Here is a 19,592-nt window from a genome sequence, read left to right as displayed (position 1 = left end):
AGAACCCTGCTTACACTGCTTTTTGGTTCCCCCCCTCTGAAACTCTGGTAAAAGTATGCAAAAGTGTTAAATCAGGCTCCCCCCGGGACCCGGCCCCCCCCGAAAGTACTTACGGCTAGCTTAGAGGTACTGGAACCCTTTTTTAGACACATAATTCAATTATCCTTCTCTTCAGCCTCCCTCCCGGGAGACTGGAAGAAAGCAATAGTGCTGCCAATAAAAAAGAAACCCAATGTCAGCCAAGACATACTGGAAATTTACGACCCATTTCACTCCTACCTTACCTTGCGAAAGTGACTGAAAAATTGTCCAACATCCAACTTATGGATCACTTAGAATCCAATAAATCCCTGCACAGCTCCCAATCTGGCTTCCGGAAGAACTATTCTACGGAGACAGCCCTCCTGAGAGCGACCGAAACTCTGCGGGCTGGAGCTGATGAAGGTCACACAATGGCACTTATTATGCTGGACCTCAGCGCTGCGTTTGACACTGTGGCACACTCCATCTTGCTACAGTGTCTGAGCAAAGCTGGGGTCACCAAGGAGGCATTAGCTTGGATAAAAGCCTTCCTTACTGACCGCAGTTTCCAGGTTCAGAGAAGTACGTTTCTCTCAAACAGCATAGCCTTAGAGCAGGGGGTGCCTCAGGGCTCTGCCCTGAGCCCCACCCTGTTCAACCTATACATGGCCCCGCTGGCTGATGTGGTCCAATCGTACGGCATAAAATTAGTATCTTATGCCGACGATACTCAACTGCTCATCTCCCTATCACAGGCACCCACCTTAGCAGCTGCCAACTTCAAAACCTGCATGCAGGAGCTTGCAGGTTGGATGAACCAACACTGCCTGAAGCTCAATGGTTCAAAAACAGAGGTCCTAGTGATAGGGGGTAATGATGCCAGTTGGACTCAGGAATGGTGGCCTCCATGTCTGGGTCCACTACCTATCCCTTGCAAGGAGGCTAAGAACCTGGGAGTATGGGTTGATCCCAAACTCTCCTTTGAGAGCCACGTAAACAAAGTAGTAGGGAAATGTTTTGGGGTATTGAAGACCCTAAATCATACTCTGGACCTTCTTCCTCTTGAGGCCAGACGTACCATGACCCAAGCATTAGTCACCTCCCGTACTGATTACGGTAATGTGTTGTTATTGGGGACAACAGAAAGGAACATTAGAAGGATGCAGGTCCTTCAAAATACGGCAGCACGGCTGGTACTTAAACTCCCCAAAAGAGCTGCATCTAAACCTACTTTGGCTGCTCTTCACTGGCTCCCTATAAAAAAGAGGATCCTGTTTAAAGCACTCCTGATCTGCTACAGGATAACCTCGCTGAAAGCCCCTGAATACCTGAAGGATCTGGCCATCCCTTATGTGCCCAATAGAGCACTTCGCTCTACGGGCATGGGCCTTCTTAAAGTTCCTCGTATAAAGAAGGCCAGAATGGGAGGCCGCTCCTTTCGTGTGTTGGCTGCCAACCACTGGAACTCCCTCCCAACGAACATTAGATTCACGGAGTCTGAAACAACTTTTAGGAAACTTTTAAAAACCCATCTGTTTACCCTTTAGCACTTCACTCCATCTTGCTGCTCTCTCCACAGCGCGGGGACACGCCGGGATGGCGTCACCATGCGCTCTACAAGCTCCTTTATTATTTATTATTATTAATACTGGTATCAAAGGGAGTGGGTATTGGTTCTTTATAGTTATGGCATTCAATGCCCTGTAGTCGATACAGTAGCGTAATTCCCCGTTAGCTTTCGGGATGAAGAAAAGCGGGGAAGCCGCTGGAGACCTAGAAGGTCTGATGAATCCCAAAGCAAGGAGGTTATCCAAGTATTCCCGGAGATGTTCTGTTTTGGGTTGTGATAAAGCATATATCCTGCCACATGGAATGACGGACCCAGGTGTTAGATTGATACGGCAGTCGTATTCCCTGTGAGGAGGGAGCACTTCTGCTTTCACTTTACTGAAAACCTCCCCATATTCCTGGTAACAACTAGGTAATTCCACCTCCTTTTCAGCGGCGGTAGAAACAAGGTGGGTAACGGCCAGCACCTTGGAAGGTCGAGGATTCTCTCTGAGGCAGTGTTCTTGGCAATAAGGGGAGGAGAATTCCAAAGACTGATCCGTCCACTTAATGGTGGGTTCATGTTTCTTCAGCCAAGGGAGTCCCAATATCACACCATAAGTAGGGGCATGAATGAGATTGAACGAAAGACGTTCCATGTGGTAACCCTCATACCACAACTCGTATTCAGGTGTATGTTGGTTGATAGGACCGGATTCTAATTCATGACCGTCTACTGCAAACACAGCTTCAGGGACAGATTTAGTGACAGGAGTCACCCCCAGTTTACGAGCTTCCGCCAAATCCATAAAACAACCTGTCGCTCATGAGTCTACCATGGCTCGAATGTTCTTGGGAGTTTGGTCTATCCACAATTCCATGTCCAAAAAGAATAGATGGTTTCCCACTAAGTCCTCTTCTGTTACTGAAGGGATGAAATGCGTGCTCGAGTTCCTCCCTTCCTTCGAACTCAAGCAGTGGAGTTTTCCGACCCCTTGTCAACTGTGGATACCGCTCCTTGTCCTGTACGATAGCGCCCTCCCTTAGGCTTCACTGGGCATTCGCGCAGGAAATGTCCTTTTTTCCCACAGTAAAGACAGAGCCCAAATTTGCGACGATGTTCTCTTTCACTCGAGGTTAGGGACGCTCGTACCACTCCAATTTCCATAGGTTCTGCTTTCCCCTCATGCTTTTCCCCACTTGTTGGTTTGTCACCCAAGAGTAGTGGTCTGTCTTTTCTTCCTTGCTCTCCTTTTCTTTCTCTTAACCTGTGGTCCAAACGCAAGGCCAAATCAATAAAAGCAGCACACGTTGTAGGCTGGGGTTCAACCTGGGCTATGACATCTTTTAAATTTTCTTTGAGTCCTTGGTAGAACAAGACCATCTGCTTAGCCTCAGGCCAATCAGTTTCCGCAATCAACCTCCTAAAGTGGTTCAGATATGTGACTAAATCAGAATTGCCTTGTTTGAGGACAAGCAATTCCTTATCAGCGGAAAAGGTTTCTGCTCTCCTGTCAAAAGTTTTTTCAAATTCAGTACGAAACAAGTCCCAATCATAAAGGATTGTATCGTTATTCTTGACGATAGGGACTGCCCACTGAGCTGCCTCTCCACCCAAGTAGGAAATCAGAAAAGAAACCCTGGATTGGTTGGTAAGAAAACATTTGGGTTTACAGGTGAAATTTAACATCACCTGAGTCATGAATGCCTGCACCTTTTTTCTATCTCCCAGAAATCTTTCAGGGGGAGCTAATGGAACAGGGGAAGGCATTTCTACCACCACTGAGGCAGGTTGAGGGGCGGGGTTCCCTGCATCAAAAGGGTTCCCCTGTAAGGCATCCATCCGTGCCTGCAACGCGGCTGTTTCCTGGCGGGAGGTGGCTAATTCCACCTGCACTAAGCCTAGTGCTGCCAGTACGTCATCTCAGGTGGCCATCCCTTGAATCAATCCAACCAGGAGGATCAGAACTCTTGGGCCGATTATTCTGTCAGGTCCTTCGTGGTTGCTCCTCAGGATTGGATTGATGCTATAAAGGGGGCCCACCTCTAGATCTTCCCAAGTCTGGCTATCAAGTCAAGTCATAGTCAAGTCATAAAATTTGTATAGCGCACTACATACCCAGAGGGTTTCAAGGCGCTTAGGAAGGGGAGGAGGATTATTTGTCAAATATCCACGTTTTAAGCTGCTTTCTGAACGCTAGGTGGTTCTGGGTGAGGCGAAGGTAAGCGGGGAGTGAGTTCCATGTTTTAGCAGCCAGATATGAAAAGGACCTGCCTCCCATGGTGGTCTTGTTGATGCGAGGTACAGTGGCGAAGGCTTGGCTGGAAGAACGTAGTTGGCGGGGGGGGGTGTAGAAGGACAGTCATGAGTTGAGGCAGTTTGGTCCGATGTCGTAGAGTGATTTGTGTGCGTGGGTAAGCAGTCGGAAAGTGATCCTCTTATTGATGGGTAGCCAGTGGAGGTCTTTAAGGTGACCAGAGATGTGTTCGTTGCGTGGGATGTCTAATATGAGCCTGGCTGAGGCGTTTTGGATTCGTTGGAGTTTCTTCTGGAGTTTCGCGGTGGTACCTGCGTAGAGGGTGTTTCCGTAGTCCAGTCGGCTCGTGACCAGAGCGTGGGTGACTGTTTTCCTTGTTTCAGAGGGGATCCAGCGAAATGTTTTTCTGAGCATGCGAAGGATGTTGAAGCAGGAAGAGGATACGGCGCTGACTTGTCTGTTCATTGAGAGTGAAGAATCCAGGATGACGCCAAGGTTCCGTGCGTGGTCTGTCGGGATGGGTGCTTTTCCGAGGGCTTCCGGCCACCAGGAGTCGTCCCAAGCAGAGGGGGATGTACCTAAGATGAGGACTTCTGTTTTGTCTGAGTTCAGTTTCAGACGGCTTTGTTTCATCCATTCGGCGACTTCTTTCATTCCTTCGTGTAGGTTAGTTTTGGCGGTGCTGGGGTCCTTGGTGAGAGAAAGGATCAGTTGAGTGTCATCCGCGTAAGAGATGATGTTGAGGTTGTGTTGGCGGGCGATGGCCGCGAGGGGGCTCATGTATACGTTGAAGAGGGTGGGACTGACTATTAAGGAGATCAAGCGGGGGAAAAAGATAGGTCCGGAGGGGAACAGCTGGGCAACTGGAACCGGAAACCTGCAGATATAGAAAGCATGGGATGAGAGGAATGGCAACCCTTAGCTGGTAACTTAACTATACAATACACTACGCTTTTCCTCACCTGCAATATCCTACAGGTATGCAGAAATAAGGGGTGATAAAAAGGCTTCTTCTACATCCCCTGGTTTTCCTACTTAAAGACACAACAAAAGAAAACACAAATAAACCACAATATTTTCCCCTTTCTGTAACAGTAGTCAGATGAACAGAAGAGATGTAGGTACACCTACCCAGAATGGGGATGAAGTAAACCAGAATGCCCCAGGATACTAAATAAGTAAATATCACTCCATTCCGTTACGTTCCTACAGTGATCGTAAGGTTTCCCCCTCCGAGGATATGTATGAATCAGCAAGTTCAAGGGTCAGCGCAGGAAGCGAAAGAGTCAACCCCTGTAACGATCCATACAACCCATAAACATAGTTCACCAAGTAAGTTCCTGGTACCAAATTAGCAACAGAAAATATGCCCAGCGCAAAGCAAAAACACAGCGTCTATGCAGATTCTTCTCTGCAGGCGCCAACAGGAATGAAACGCTCTCAGATGAACATGCGGCACCTAAGCCTAGGTGTCCGGCAGGGATAGGAGATTCACACTCCTCGTAGACTGTTTTGAGGCAGGTAAAACGTACACACTGCTCCCCAGGAATGCACGTTAACACAAGCACCCCCCCGACCAGTGGAAAACCTGTAACATCGTCCTCCACTCCTGAATATGGGCGCTTCCTAAGCCCCTCCACAGTACTCCACAAAACTGGTGCTGAGAACACCGGTACTCCGCTCTCGTTGTGGGCGCTTCCTAAGCCCCTCCCAAGTAATCCACAGATACAGAGCAACGATGACGCGAGCTTACCTCAGCCCACAACGACAAACGCCAACTAGAACACAGGAAACACAAGCAATCAAACTGGCTCTGAGGTTCCGTGACGATCGTAAGTGGTGTTTTGGACTCGCACGAATATGGTCGAGTCTGGTATCTATGAACCGCAAATGACGAGTTTAGTGGGTGTACGCGTTTTCGCTGTGCTAGCCTAAACCGTTCGTTTGTTTCGTGGGTTTCTACATCCGAGCCCACGGGTTCCATCTTAGATGCGGCATCCATTTTGTCTCTTGCCCTCAAGCCAGCGAACGGACGCTGTCCGCTTCGCAACCCTGGGATTCCCAAGACTCTTGCGGAAGACACGTTTCCTTTGTAAGTGTCTTTATGATGAGGGGGATGACACTGTAAGGCAGATGGCCCCGCTCGAGGCACATCTTGCCGTGTCGCTCTATTGTGTCAGCCGTGTATCTCATTAGGCACGTCCCTTTGATGCCTGTAGCTCGTGTTTCCCGATACCACCCCTTTTTACACCCTTTCCGATCTCCCCACTGTTTCTGTCTTCCTCTGCACCTGTTTCTGTTCCTTCTTCGATCTGTTTACTACCGATTGGAATGTCCTAATGGTGGGAAGATGGGTTTTTACAGTTGGGAACCACCAAACATTTCCGTACTTATGTTCCGGGCCCTGAATGCAACAAAGCAACCCCTCTTGGAGATTACGATGGGAGCCGAATTGTAAACCTTTGTGTACCATGTTAACCTATGAGAGAAATGTGTATAAAAGGAGCGACCCACAGTAGCAATTCGAAGCAGTCTCCTCGAACCTACACACGCTGTACTTCTTGTGACTTCTGTGTTCCCTGCAGTAATAAACCTCGAATCTTTGACGCCGAAGGAAGTGTCCCGTGTCTCTGTCATTTGTACGCCGGAACAGGTTACCCACGAAGGTTTTAGGTGTTATCCCTGGCACCGCTGGGTCTTAGCAGAACCCAGTCCTTCAGTTGGCGCCCTCGTGGGGCTGCATCAGTGGTACCGGTCCAAGCCCGACGATCGTGAGGAACTTCGTGTGAAATCTCCGAGGGAAGGTGCACCCCGCTTCATCGATCCTGTTGTCGAAACAAGTGGCCAGACGACTTTTCCCGCGAAGATTCCCGCCTCCTGACGGCTGCGACGGACTGCTGCCCTGACTGTAGACCTGTTTTGGCGCCTGGCGTAGACCTTGGTACAGCGAGACGATAGATGGGCCTTCCTGGTGACGCCATCGATCTTTGAGTTAAGTATTTGTGGGTCGCTCCCAGAGTCCTTAGTTGTGGGTGCTTAGTTTTTGCATGGTTCCATTGCATTTGTGGTTCTTAGTACTTGGTTCTTTGTTGTGATATTTGACGTCTGCAGTCGCCAAAAACCGAGGGTTTTTGCTCTTTGCAGGCACTTGGTAAATCCCGTAACCCTTGAAGTTTGTGAAACTCGGCTAGTGTGCAAGATGCCTGGTTGCAGTACTTTGTTCAGTTGTTTTAGACGTTGTGGTACGTATTCCCGACTGGAGGACTCGTGTCCGATACCTCCGGTTGGAACTCCAACTTATGAGCTCTATAGTAAGCACGGGTTAGGTCCGATTACCTTTAATGAATATTGGATTCGCTATACTAAAAAGGATGGTGTCCTTAGTTGGCCACCTCATGGTAGCTTCGAGACCCCGATATTAGATAATCTTGAGGCTAAATTGTTTCAGAAAAAATCAAGGCTGGCCATGTTTGATGCCTTTTGGTTGTGGCGTAAGGAAGCCAAACAGAGAGAAATCAGACAGATTAAACGTAATCAGAGGGATGGAGTTGTTACCACGGTAAGGAAAGCAGAGCAGTTTCAGCGAGATAAGGAGGAAAAGGAAAAGGAAGTTTTCGATAGATTGCAACGTATGTCTGTAGATAAGTGCTATCCCGCTTTTCCGGCGGATACAGATAAAAAGGAGGAAGGTACAGAGGACCCTTTAATGTCTTATCTTATGAAGTCACCACCTCCGTATGTACAGGGTACTGCTACTCCTGTGATTCCCCCTGTTCCTGCTCCCCAACCAGCTCCTGTCCCTGTACTTCCAGCTGTCCTTGCTCCTCTACCTGCTTCTATCCCTACTGCTCCTCCGCTTGTACTTCCTCACACTCCTGCTCCCGCTGCCTCTACTGTTCTGGTCTCTCCTGCTGCTCCCTCTGTTTCTGGTACTTCTCTTGTTACCCCGTTGGGTTACTCTTTGTCTCCGTCTGTTCGACGTCGTACCCCCTCTGTAGCTGCTAACTTCTTTAATTCTCTTGGACCTATTCTTGAGTCCGCTGGTTCGGACGGTCCTCAAAGACGAAGTCAGCTTCCTGGTGGTAGGGAGCGTGACTCATTGTATAATATGGCTATGGGTTGGATGAAATACCCCTTTCGAAATCCTCCTCGTGTAGTGTTAGATACGTTTTGCCAATTTAATATACCGACACAAAGGTTCGTGTTTGAAGAGATGTGCAAGGCTTTACGTGACCTAATATCGGCTGACGCATCTGATGAGGTATTGACTGCTCTGACTAACCTTCAGCTCCAGTTTGCGAGCGGAATGTTGGTGGGCACCAATGTTCGACGTGCTGACGAGCAATTATTGTCTTTTCGTCCTCCTACGATGCCTCGGGCATTGTTTGTAGAAGACATTGAGGGACCGTTGGGAGCGCCTGGTCAGTATCCCATGCGTGAGGTTCCACCGGTGTATATGCCTGGCGATCCTAATGCTAATCCCATTATTCCCCCATACTTCCAGAGAGTGTGGATACACCTCCCGCGGAAACGATCAGAAGTCTTGCAGGTAAAACAATCTTTGCCTGACCCTCGCAAAAATCCTGCAGGGTACTATAAAGAATTGTCACAGCTTGTGGATGCTACGGTCATGAACCTTGCCGACATTGATATGTTGTTCGGTAACGTAGTTCCACAACCGGTTTGGGCAAAGATCCGCCAAGAAAACCATGTGGCAGAATTAGGTGGTGATTGGGCTGCTCTTATAGCGGCGGATGTCTTGCAAGTTGGTGGGGCTAAACCTGAACAGTTAATCACGGCCTTACCTCAGAGAATTATTACTCTAATGAAAACGCTTATGCCAGCTATGAAGGTGAATTGGGACAAACTGTCTGCTTGCAAGCAAAAGAAGGACGAGAGTATCTCTGATTTCTTTACGAGATTTGAGGAGGCATTCATCGACCATAGTGGTCAGGATATGGGTACTGAGGGTGGACAGCGATTGTTTGTGGATAAGTTTGTTTCAAATTTGCTGCCTGACTTAAGCAACAAATTGCGTAATTCAGAAAGTGCTTGGGCTGTTTCTACTTCTGCTCAAATATTGGCCACAGCACAATATTATGAGAACAGAGAGAAAGAAGAGAATGACCGCGCTGATAAAAAGACGAAAGAGCTCAAAACGAAAGTGCTGTTGCAGCAAGCGTATCCTCCACGTTCAAATCAGAACGATTCGCAACAGCGGAATAGGCCACAGTCTCAGTCGAACAGATCGCAATCTCGAAATTACTCCTCTTCTGATAGATCTTCGTTAGGGTACAATCAGTGTGCCTATTGTCGGAACGAGGGTCATCTGAAATTCGATTGTCCGGTTTTGCGTGATCGAAACAGCTGTAATTCTTCTAGAGGAGGTCGTAGCGACCCCCAACAAGCATCACGTGGTAGAGGTCGTGGTGTTCAAACTGATCGTTCCAATAATTCTTCCGATTCTAACAATTGCTTTGATCAACGTGGATCCTCACAAAGCAGATCTGCTCAGTACAATGTAGACGATTATTATGTTGATCACAATATCGATGATAGTAATTACTAGGACAGCCATGAACAAAGAGAGGGAGTAGTATCAGTTCCGGTTGATCAGAGAGGGCCTTACGTCGCAGTTGCCACCTCGGGCGTCGTTGAGCCTTTTCTGTTGGACACTGGTGCAGCGAAAAGTTCTATCATGCATTCGAAACTCCCTGGCGCACCTTTGTCTGGCTTAACAAATGTTTCCGTTGGATTCTCTGGCGCCCCTGTTAGCAATCCGGTTTCGTGCCCTTTGCCCCTTACAATCGGGCCTCGTGAGCTGCAAGCTCCGTTGATTTTAACCACTGGTTGTGGTGAAAATCTTTTGGGCCTGGATTTGCTAAAACGTCTGTATGCGACTTTGTATTGTTCTCCTGCGGGAGTGAATCTTACGTTGGGTGAGAGAGTTATCTCTCCAATGTACTTGTCTCTCGATAAACTTCCACCGGAATTGAGCTCGCTTCCTGCATCTTTGTGGGCAACAGGTCCCAATGACGTGGGCCTGCTTGACATCTCCCCTTATGTTGTTCACTTGAAATCTAATGTGCGTTTGCCACGTATTCCCCAGTATCGTATCTCCCTTGATGGTGAACGGGCACTGTTAGCCATCATCTACGATTTGATTGAGAAAGACGTTATCGAGGAGACTCGGGGAAACGTGTGCAATAGCCCTGTACTTCCCATTTTGAAGCGCACTGATCCATCGAAACCCCCTGTTTATCGTTTTGTCATCGATTTACGGGAGGTGAATAAAATTGTGATTCCTCAGTTCCCTGTGGTGCCCGACATTACGGCACTTCTCACTCTGATTCCAGCTTCTGCATCTTGGTTCTCCGTGATCGATCTGAAAAATGCGTTTTTCAGTATACCGATTGCTGAGGAGAGTAGAGATCTTTTCGGTTTCTCTCTTGGTGGCCGCAGCTTCCGGTTTAAACGTGCTCCTCAGGGCTACTGTGAAAGTCCATCGATATACAGTCAAGCCTTGAAGGGCCAACTTGATGCGTTTGTGTTGCCGGCCGGTGCGGCCTTAATCCAATATGTCGATGACTTATTGGTGGCTGCAGACACTCAGGACATTTGCAGAATTGCTACGGTCTCGTTGTTGCAACATCTCTGTGACTTACATCACAAGGTGTCACCTTCTAAGCTACAATATTGTTGTCAAGAAGTAACCTATCTAGGTCACTTATTGTCAAAGGAGGGAAGAAGGTTGACCCCAGAGAGAATTGCAGCGATTGCCCGAATGACTGTGCCAACAACTCAGAGAGATGTGCGTGCCTTTTTAGGCATCACGTCATACTGCAGGCAATGGATTCCAAATTTTTCATTGCTAGCGAAACCATTGGTGGCTCTTACATGCAAGGATGTTCCAACTCCTTTGCCATGGACGGAGGAATGTCAGAAAAGTTTTTCTGAACTGCGTGACGCATTGTGTTCGGCTCCTGTGTTAGGTACCCCTGACTACAGTAAGCCGTTTACACTATACGTTCACGAAAGGGAAGGTTGTGCGTTGAGTGTTTTGACGCAACAATTCGGTGGTAAGCAGCGTCCATGTGCATATTTTTCCTCGACCTTGGACCCAGTAGCAAGAGCATTGCCGAGTTGTCTGAGGGCAACAGCGGCAGCTGCGGTGTCCATCCGACAATCTGCAGGATTGGTCATGGATAATATGCTTACGGTGATGGTTCCGCCTGCAGTTGACACTCTCTTGAATCGTACGAAAACTCAGCACTTGACGAGTGCAAGGTTGTCTAGGTATGAGTTGACGCTTTTGGCAAGTCACATTCAAATAAAACGCTGTAACGTCCTGAACCCGGCGACTTTGTTACCAATCAGTATGGAATCAGATGAAGTAGCAGCTCACGACTGCTACTTACGAACCGAAGAGGAACCAAAGGTCGTGTAGACCTGAAAAATAATCCTTTGGATAATCCCGATGGGACTCTGTATGTGGATGGGTCGTGTTTTAAATTACCGAATGGTGATGTGACGACCGCGTATGCTGTAGTGACATTGAGTACGGTTGTGGAAGCTGCAAGATTGAATCAGAATTCTGCTCAGGCTGCAGAGCTGATTGCTTTGACTAGAGCGTGTGTGTTGTCGAAAGGGAAACAGGTGAATGTGTTTACCGATAGCCAATACGCTTTTGGCGTCGCTCATAGTTTCGGACGATTGTGGCGAGAGAGAGGTTTTATGACGTCGCATGGCACTAAGATTCAGCATGGACAGCTTGTGAATGATCTTCTGAATGCACTTACTTTGCCTGAGCAGGTAGCGATTGTTAAATGTAGTGCGCATCGTAAGGTGACGGATGATGTTGGCCGTGGGAATGCGTTTGCGGATGAGACTGCTAAGGAGACTGCCCGGAACCTTAGCACGAGAATGTATGTGACGAGTTCGGTAAGGTGGCCTACAGAGACTGGTATGTGTGAGGATACCATCGAGAGTGTGAAAGCTATACAGAATGAGGCCACCGAGACTGAAAAGACGAAGTGGAAAGAAAGTACGGGAAAGTTGGATGCGAATGGTTGTTGGATTGATTTGTCGGAGCATAAGAGATGGATGTTTCCAGATGCGTATGTGCTAGCTGTTGTGACGATGGCACACGGGTTAGCGCATATTAGTGCGAAAGGTATCTGCAAGTTGTTGTCCCCTGTGTGGAAAAATGACGGTATTACTAAATGTGCTGAGAGATTGGTCAAGAATTGTATGATATGTATGATGTACAACCCTGGAAAAGGAACCCCCACACCTCCTGGCCATTTTGCTCCCCCTTCATGTCCCTTTGAAGTCATTCAGCTAGACTTCATCCATATGGAGCGATGCAATAACCTGAAATACGTTTTAGTTGTGGTTTGCGCATTCTCCAGATGGATTGAAGCCTACCCTCTCAAAGACAATACTGCTCTGTCCACTGCGAAAATCCTACTGAAGGAATACTTTCCTCGGTATGGAATGCCACGGATTGTATGGTCTGATAACGGAAGTGAGTTTGTGGGGAGTGTGATGAAGAATGTGTGTAAGGGCCTTGGAATTACTCAAAAGTTCCATAGCGCAAATCATCCTCAGTCAGCGGGTTTGGTCGAGGGTTATAATGGCACGCTCAAACTAAAGTTGGCGAAGATTCAGGCCACTACTGGTCTCTCATGGCCTGACGCTTTGCCTCTAGCTCTGTTGTCAACAAGGGCGACTGTACACTCCCGGGTAGGGCTCAGTCCCTACGAAATAGTGTTCGGCAGTCCTGCGAATGTTTGAAGGGTCCCTAGACCGAGTGTGTTTTCAGACCTTGAATATCCAATGTTGATCGATTATCTTCATGATCTGACTGCTAAACTGAGGTTAATTCACCAACAGGTCTTTGAAGCACTGCCGACGCAGACGGAGGGTCCAGGCCACCAGCTCCAGCCCGGAGACTGGGTGGTGATTCGTAATTTTGGAAGAAAAAGAAATCTTGAACCTCGCTTTACTGGACCCTACCAAATCCTCCTTGCCACGAGAACTGCTGTTCGTTTGGAAGGACGAAAGCACTGGGTGCATGCCACCCATACCAAAAAGGTTCCGATACCTTTACCAGCGGGCTCGTGGGTGAGGAAGGGCATTGCCTCGTCTGAAACTGAAGCATCGCAGACCTTTGTACCTTTCAGCGACGCTCAACTTGTTAGAGAATCCTCGGGCAGCAGAAAGACATTGTTGAACATTTGCCATCACGAGATTCAAGATCTGAACAATTGACTGATCAACAGAACTCTGTTCCTTCATCAGATCCATTGTTTGACGAACAGACACGTCCTGGGAGAAGCCGCTACTCTTTGCGATCTAATACCAAGGACAAATAAATTTTCGTTTCTGTCCCTCGACATCTACGTTACCCCTTTTGCCACGATCAGTCTAAACACACGTACATCTGTGATTTTTGTAAACATTGAGTTTTTCCACATGTGTTTTTGCTTCCACAGCTGAGAGACTTTGTATATATTTGTGAATTAGAATACCTTACATCCAGGTGAGCCGTAGGGCCGCGCGTGTACTTCCTTCTGGTTAGTAGGTCCAGACACTAGGTCAGAGACCGTCAGTTCCTGGAAACTCCTGGGGATTGACTATTGCTACACAGAACGAAGTGCGTCAAGAAACGTTGCGGACGGTTTTAGGGGATGGCGTTTTCAAAGCTGATGGACTTGGAAAAAGCTCAGGCGCAAAGATTCAAACTGCAACAGATTACTCGTACCAACTGCTTCATGTTTCAAGTGTTCCTTTTGTTTCTAACTGTTTCTTCGCTATTGGTGGGTGGGGTGTATTACCTGATATTGACGTTCTTGCCTTCTGCCTCACCTACCCCTTCTCCCGAACCTAAACTCACCTCTACTGTTTCCCCTCATTCCTTCCACATCTTACCTCAACACAAACAGGCTAGACGTGCGGAATTTATGAACAATTCCTTCATTCCGCTCCTTCATCAACACCAGTTGGTGGTTAACACTACCAATTGTTGGGTGTGTGGGTTAATGCCACATACCACAGATAAAGGAATTCCATATCTGGTCCTTCCTTATAGCTCCCAGGGTTCAGCTCGAGCATTACAAACAATGTTTCGAAGTGCACTAGATTCCTACCCCAATCGAGAGCCACGTCCTCCGCACTTTGGTCCAGGTCCGTACCACAATCCTTTGGCTATAGCGATCGCTGATTTAGATAGGGATATCTATGAGCCGTCGCTCATCCCAGAGGAAGAGGTGCGAGCCTATAGGGATCTGAGTGAGGCTGAGTATAGTGCGCTCGTGGGTGAAAGACAGCTTAAGAGCTCGTCGCCAATATGGATCGTACCCCACCTTGGTAATTTCTGTCTAAAAGGTCGTGGCCGAAGATCGAGAGCATACCTTGGAGAGAGTGCTTGCTCCGAGACGTATGTCTTACCGATGCTCTCTACCCCTGTGTTTCTGACTGCCAAGGGTACGTACTTTGTCTGTCATGATCGTGCGTATACGTGGTTGCCCTCCGACTTTGCGGGCACATGTTATATTGCAAATTTGTTGCCTCCGACGTTTACCGTTGATGCAGACTACCACAAGACTAGAGTTGTGAGGGGCGTGATTAGCGAAGAGGACACTGCCGGTCAAGAGGCAGGAAACTTTTTCAAGGGTTTCTTTCCATTTTGGGGACCTATGGTCAATAGTAGGAACCTGAGACAGTTGACTCGAGTGGTGGAATCGACAGCTAATATCACTGCCAGTGCCCTTGGTAATATCACCGCAGAACTTCAGGCGGACAGGCTTATGACGCTACAAAACCGTATGGTTTTAGACGTTTTTTTAGCAGATCGAGGTGGAGTATGTAAAGTGATCCATTCGAGCTGCTGTATTTTTATTCCAGATAACGCTCCGACTGTCTATCAAGCCATTTCAAAGTTGCATAAGATCTCTGAGTCCATACACGTGGACGTAGGGGATTGGACGCTACTTGGGTGGTTTTGGGGCTTGATGTCCACTTGGGGTTGGAAAATTCTGATGATTATCGGAGTTGTTGCAGCATTCCTGTTCACGTGCTGCCTTTGTGTGCAGTGTGGTCCTGCCTTATGTGGCCTCTGTGCTACGACGTGTATAAGACAGCCGCCTGTTACCAAAGCAGCTCAGTTGGATAGAATGATGTTGCAGCAGCATCTGGATGGTCTGATGAATATCGAGTATGATTCCGACTAGTGCTTGCCTACATGAGGGCAAAAGGAGCGTCTGAGGTTCCGTGACGATCGTAAGTGGTGTTTTGGACTCGCACGAATATGGTCGAGTCTGGTATCTATGAACCGCAAATTACGAGTTTAGTGGGTGTACGCGTTTTCGCTGTGCTAGCCTAAACCGTTCGTTTGTTTCGTGGGTTTCTACATCCGAGCCCATGGGTTCCATCTTAGATGCGGCATCCATTTTGTCTCTTGCCCTCAAGTAGCCAGCGAACGGACACTGTCTGCTTCGCGACCCTGGGATTCCCAAGACTCTTGCGGAAGATACGTTTCCTTTGTAAGTGTCTTTATGATGAGGGGGATGACACTGTAAGGCAGATGGCCCCACTCGAGGCACATCTTGCCGTGTCGCTCTATTGTGTCAGCCGTGCATCTCATTAGGCACGTCCCTTTGATGCCTGTAGCTCGTGTTTCCCGATACCACCCCTTTTTACACCCTTTCCGATCTCCCCACTGTTTCTGTCTTCCTCTGCACCTGTTTCTGTTCCTTCTTCGATCTGTTTACTACCGATTGGAATGTACTAATGGTGGGAAGATGCGTTTTTACAGTTGGGAACCACCAAACGTTTCCGTACTGATGTTCCGGGCCCTGAATGCATCAAAGCAACCCCTCTTGGAGATTACGATGGGAGCCGAGTTGTAAACCTTTGTGTACCATGTTAACCTATGAGAGAAATGTGTATAAAAGGAGCGACCCACAGTAGCAATTCGAAGCAGTCTCCTCGAACCTACACACGCTGTACTTCTTGTGACTTCTGTGTTCCCTGCAGTAATAAACCTTGAATCTTTGATGCCGAAGGAAGTGTCCCGTGTCTCTGTCATTTGTACGCCGGAACAGGTTACCCACGAAGGTTTTAGGTGTTATCCCTGGCACCGCTGGGTCTTAGCAGAACCCAGTCCTTCAGCTCGCCAGGAAGAATAATCGGCAGCGTTTCTCTCTGAAAACGCCATGATATTCCTTCCGGTCGCACAGCGTCATTCCAGCGCGCCGCGCTAAGGATCATGGGAAATGTAGTTTTCGAGCCTTTTACAGACTCGCATTGCAGGCAGTGATCTACCAGCGGCCGGGGAATCCTGACACCCTGACAGTGTACCAAACTCTTGCAGCAATGTCTCGATCCTTGGGGATGGCAATATTGGGATCGCTTATGTATATAATAACATCGTCTGCGTATAGAGCTATTTTACACAGATATTCTTGTGAATTAAATGGCCTGATGACGTTATCCATCCTGATCAATTGTGCTAGGGGTTCAATGTAGATATTGAATAAGAGGGGGGACAGGGGGCACCCATGTCTTGTTCCCCTCTTTATTTCAATGCTCGGAATCAGGGAGCCATTTACCAATATATTCGCTGACGCCCCGAGTAGCATTTTTTAAAAGTTTGCACAAATATCGGACCCATTCCCACCATCTCGAGTACCCCCCAGAGATATCTCCAGCACACTCGATCAAATGCCTTAGCAGCGTCTAAGGCCACAACTGCTAAAGGATCATTCCTCCTCTCAGCCAGATCGATGTTGCTGTTCAAGATTTGGGTTTGCTCCTGAATAAACCTTCCCGCCATAAAACCTTTCTGGTCGGGATTAATTAGGTTTGATACAAGCTTTGTCAGCCTCCCTGCTAAAATGCCCACAAAAACTTTATAGTCGGCATTCAGCAGGGAGATTGGTCGGTAGGAGTCAGCCAACAATGGGGTTTTCCCTGACTTCAATATTAAGACTATTGTAGCCTCTTTCCAGGATCTTGGGACCACCCCTGAGGCGGAATAAACTGAATTAAAAAGAGTCAGGAGAATGGGCAAAAGCTCATCACTTAACAGTTTATAGATTTCATTAGGGAGGGAGTCGGGCCCGCTGCTTTTTGTTTTTTGCCCTCAGGATTTGAGCCTTTATCTCCTCCATTGTAATGGATGCTTCCAATGAATCTTTAGCTGCTTTAGTTAAAACTGGCATGGACTTATCCCTGAGCCATGAGGTAATTGCCTCAGGGGAAGGTGATATTTCCTCGCTATACAAGGTTGTAAAAAGAGACCGAAGACAATTCTGAATGTCATCCAGGTTACTAGATTTTGTTCCCAGATTGTCTATTATGACTTTATTTATGTCATTTCTTGTCCGGTCTACTCTTGCTTTCCATGCAAGCAGTGCTCCCACTCTCTCCCCATACTCAAAGTTTTCCATGTTTCGTGCTTTCCATTGGGCCTTGCATTTCCCATCAAGGAAGATCCTTAGTTTTTGTCTTGCATTCTTAAGGTCTTCTTTTAATCGCACCAGACACCCTGGGTTGTCTTGAGTTAGTTGCATCCTTTTTCTTTCAAGGGATGATATTCTTGACTCGAGAGAGTGCAGTTCCCGAGCATTTTCCTTATTTTTAATTCTTACTTGAGTACCGAGCACCGATCTCAAATTAGCTTTATATGCGTCCCACACTTGATCTATTGAGGCAGACCCAATATTAAAAGTGAAAAATTCAGTTGAGGCCGCTTTTATTACCCGAATAATATTTGTATCTGTCAAATAGGCTCTATTCAGAGTCCACCTCAACTGTGGGGATGACCTATTTGTTGAAAATGTAAAAAGTAAAGGGGCATGGTCCGAGAGATGGCTAGATGCTACAGAAATATTTTGGATTCTATCTAGGGATTCTTTATTGATTAAGACATAATCTATCCTTGCCGAATGGTGGTATTTTTTACTATGGAAAGTAAAACCCTGTAAAGGCCCCATCTTTGCTCTCCAAACATCCACCATATTGATATTAAGGAGAAGGTTCTTCAAGACCCTTCTGGATCTAGGAGTTCCGATAACACGGCTACGATTAGATCTATCCTTAGCTGGATCAAGGCGAATGTTGAAGTCACCTCCAACAATTAAAGGGGGTGATGCTGAAATAAGATTATCTTGCAGTTTAATCAGGAAAGTGGGGTCATCTACATTAGGGCCAAAATAAGAACTGCATGTAATTTTTTCCCTCCTAGAACTTACTGGGCAATGATCCATCTACCTGATTGGTCTGTTAAAACCGATTTTATCTCACAGTTGAGACCTTTCTTAACCAATATTGCCACCCCTCGGCAGTGCCCCGATTGCTGTGAGTGACAAAAAAATTGTAGCCAGGGGAGTTTAGAAAGAATGTTGTCGGATTCTATTTGACTTAAATGGGTTTCTTCATAATTTAGATTGATTCCCGGATGGTCCTTAAGGCTTCCATGGGTTGTGTTGTAGGCAGACTATACATTGTTGTACTAGGCGTTTTGCAGATTCTGCTATCTTGACATTATGCCATACTCTGGTGATTAGTTCAGTCATGGGGGTGGAGCCTATGTCTGCTGGTAAATGTGCCATCGTCAATATGGGGATGAGGTAGGCATTCGGTAACAACCCTTTATTTCCGTCTTTAGTTCTCCAGCAATCTTCCTCGTCTTTTAGTCCCACCTTTTCCCACTCAGTCAATTTGTCTTGTGTGCCCGTAGTCTGTATGTCCCTTACAGTGGTCCTAGCGTCAGACCATTGTTCAGCTTGTGACCTGGTCACGTACATTAGTGTTTTTGTTCTGTCTCCTGCCGTTGCTCGGGCAGTAACGTCTGCTAGTGCATTTCCCTGTCCAATGAGATCAGTCACTTTCCTATGTGCTTGGCATTTTATCACTGCTAACTTTTTGGGAAGGAGGACTGCTTGCGTCAAGGCGGAGACTAAATCTCCATGTATGATGGGTTCACCGTGCGAAGTCAGGAACCCTCTTTCTTTCCATAAGATCCCAAAATGGTGAACCACCCCGAAGGCATACTGGCTGTCGGTGTATATGTTAACTGTCTTGTCAGTCGCTAAGACGCACGCTCGTGTGAGGGCAATGAGTTCTGCAGCCTGGGCTGAACGTTGGGGAATACGGTCTGTTTTCAGAATGGTTCGGGCTGTGGTGACAGCGTATGCAGCTGAGGTGGTGCCATCGGGGAGTTTGATGCACGAACCATCCACCCATAGTTCTCCATCTGTTTATAGAAAAGCAGTGTCTCTGAGATCTATTCTACTCTTTGTTTGTTCATCGGTTAGTGTCACACAGTCGTGTAGTGGAGTCACGATAGGATCATTTTCAGGTAGGGGTAACAGTGTGGCTGGATTGAGGGTGGTGCATCGCTTTAGGGTAATGTGCGGTGCTAGCAGGGCCAACTCATATCCCGTCAGTCGGGCGCTAGTCAAGTGTTGGGTTTTGGTCTGGTTCAGTAGTGTGTCGACTGCATGGGGTATTAAAACAGTGACTGGATTGGAGAGCACTATTCCTTCGCTCTGGCGTATCGATACTGCTGCAGCTGCCACAGTGCGCAGGCACGCTGGCAGTGCTCTGGCTACTGGGTCGAGGGTGGCAGAGAAATATGCACAAGGGCGTTGTTTGTGACCAATTGATTGTGTTAGAACAGACAAAGCACATCCCTCCCTTTCGTTTGTGTAGAGGAAGAATGGTTTGGAGTAATCTGGGGTTCCTAGGACAGACGCT

The sequence above is a fragment of the Lissotriton vulgaris genome, chromosome 3_1 (genome assembly GCF_964263255.1).
Source record: "Lissotriton vulgaris chromosome 3_1, aLisVul1.2, whole genome shotgun sequence".
Taxonomy (NCBI): Eukaryota; Metazoa; Chordata; class Amphibia; order Caudata; family Salamandridae; genus Lissotriton; species Lissotriton vulgaris.
Note: the sequence above shows the minus strand (reverse complement) of the source record.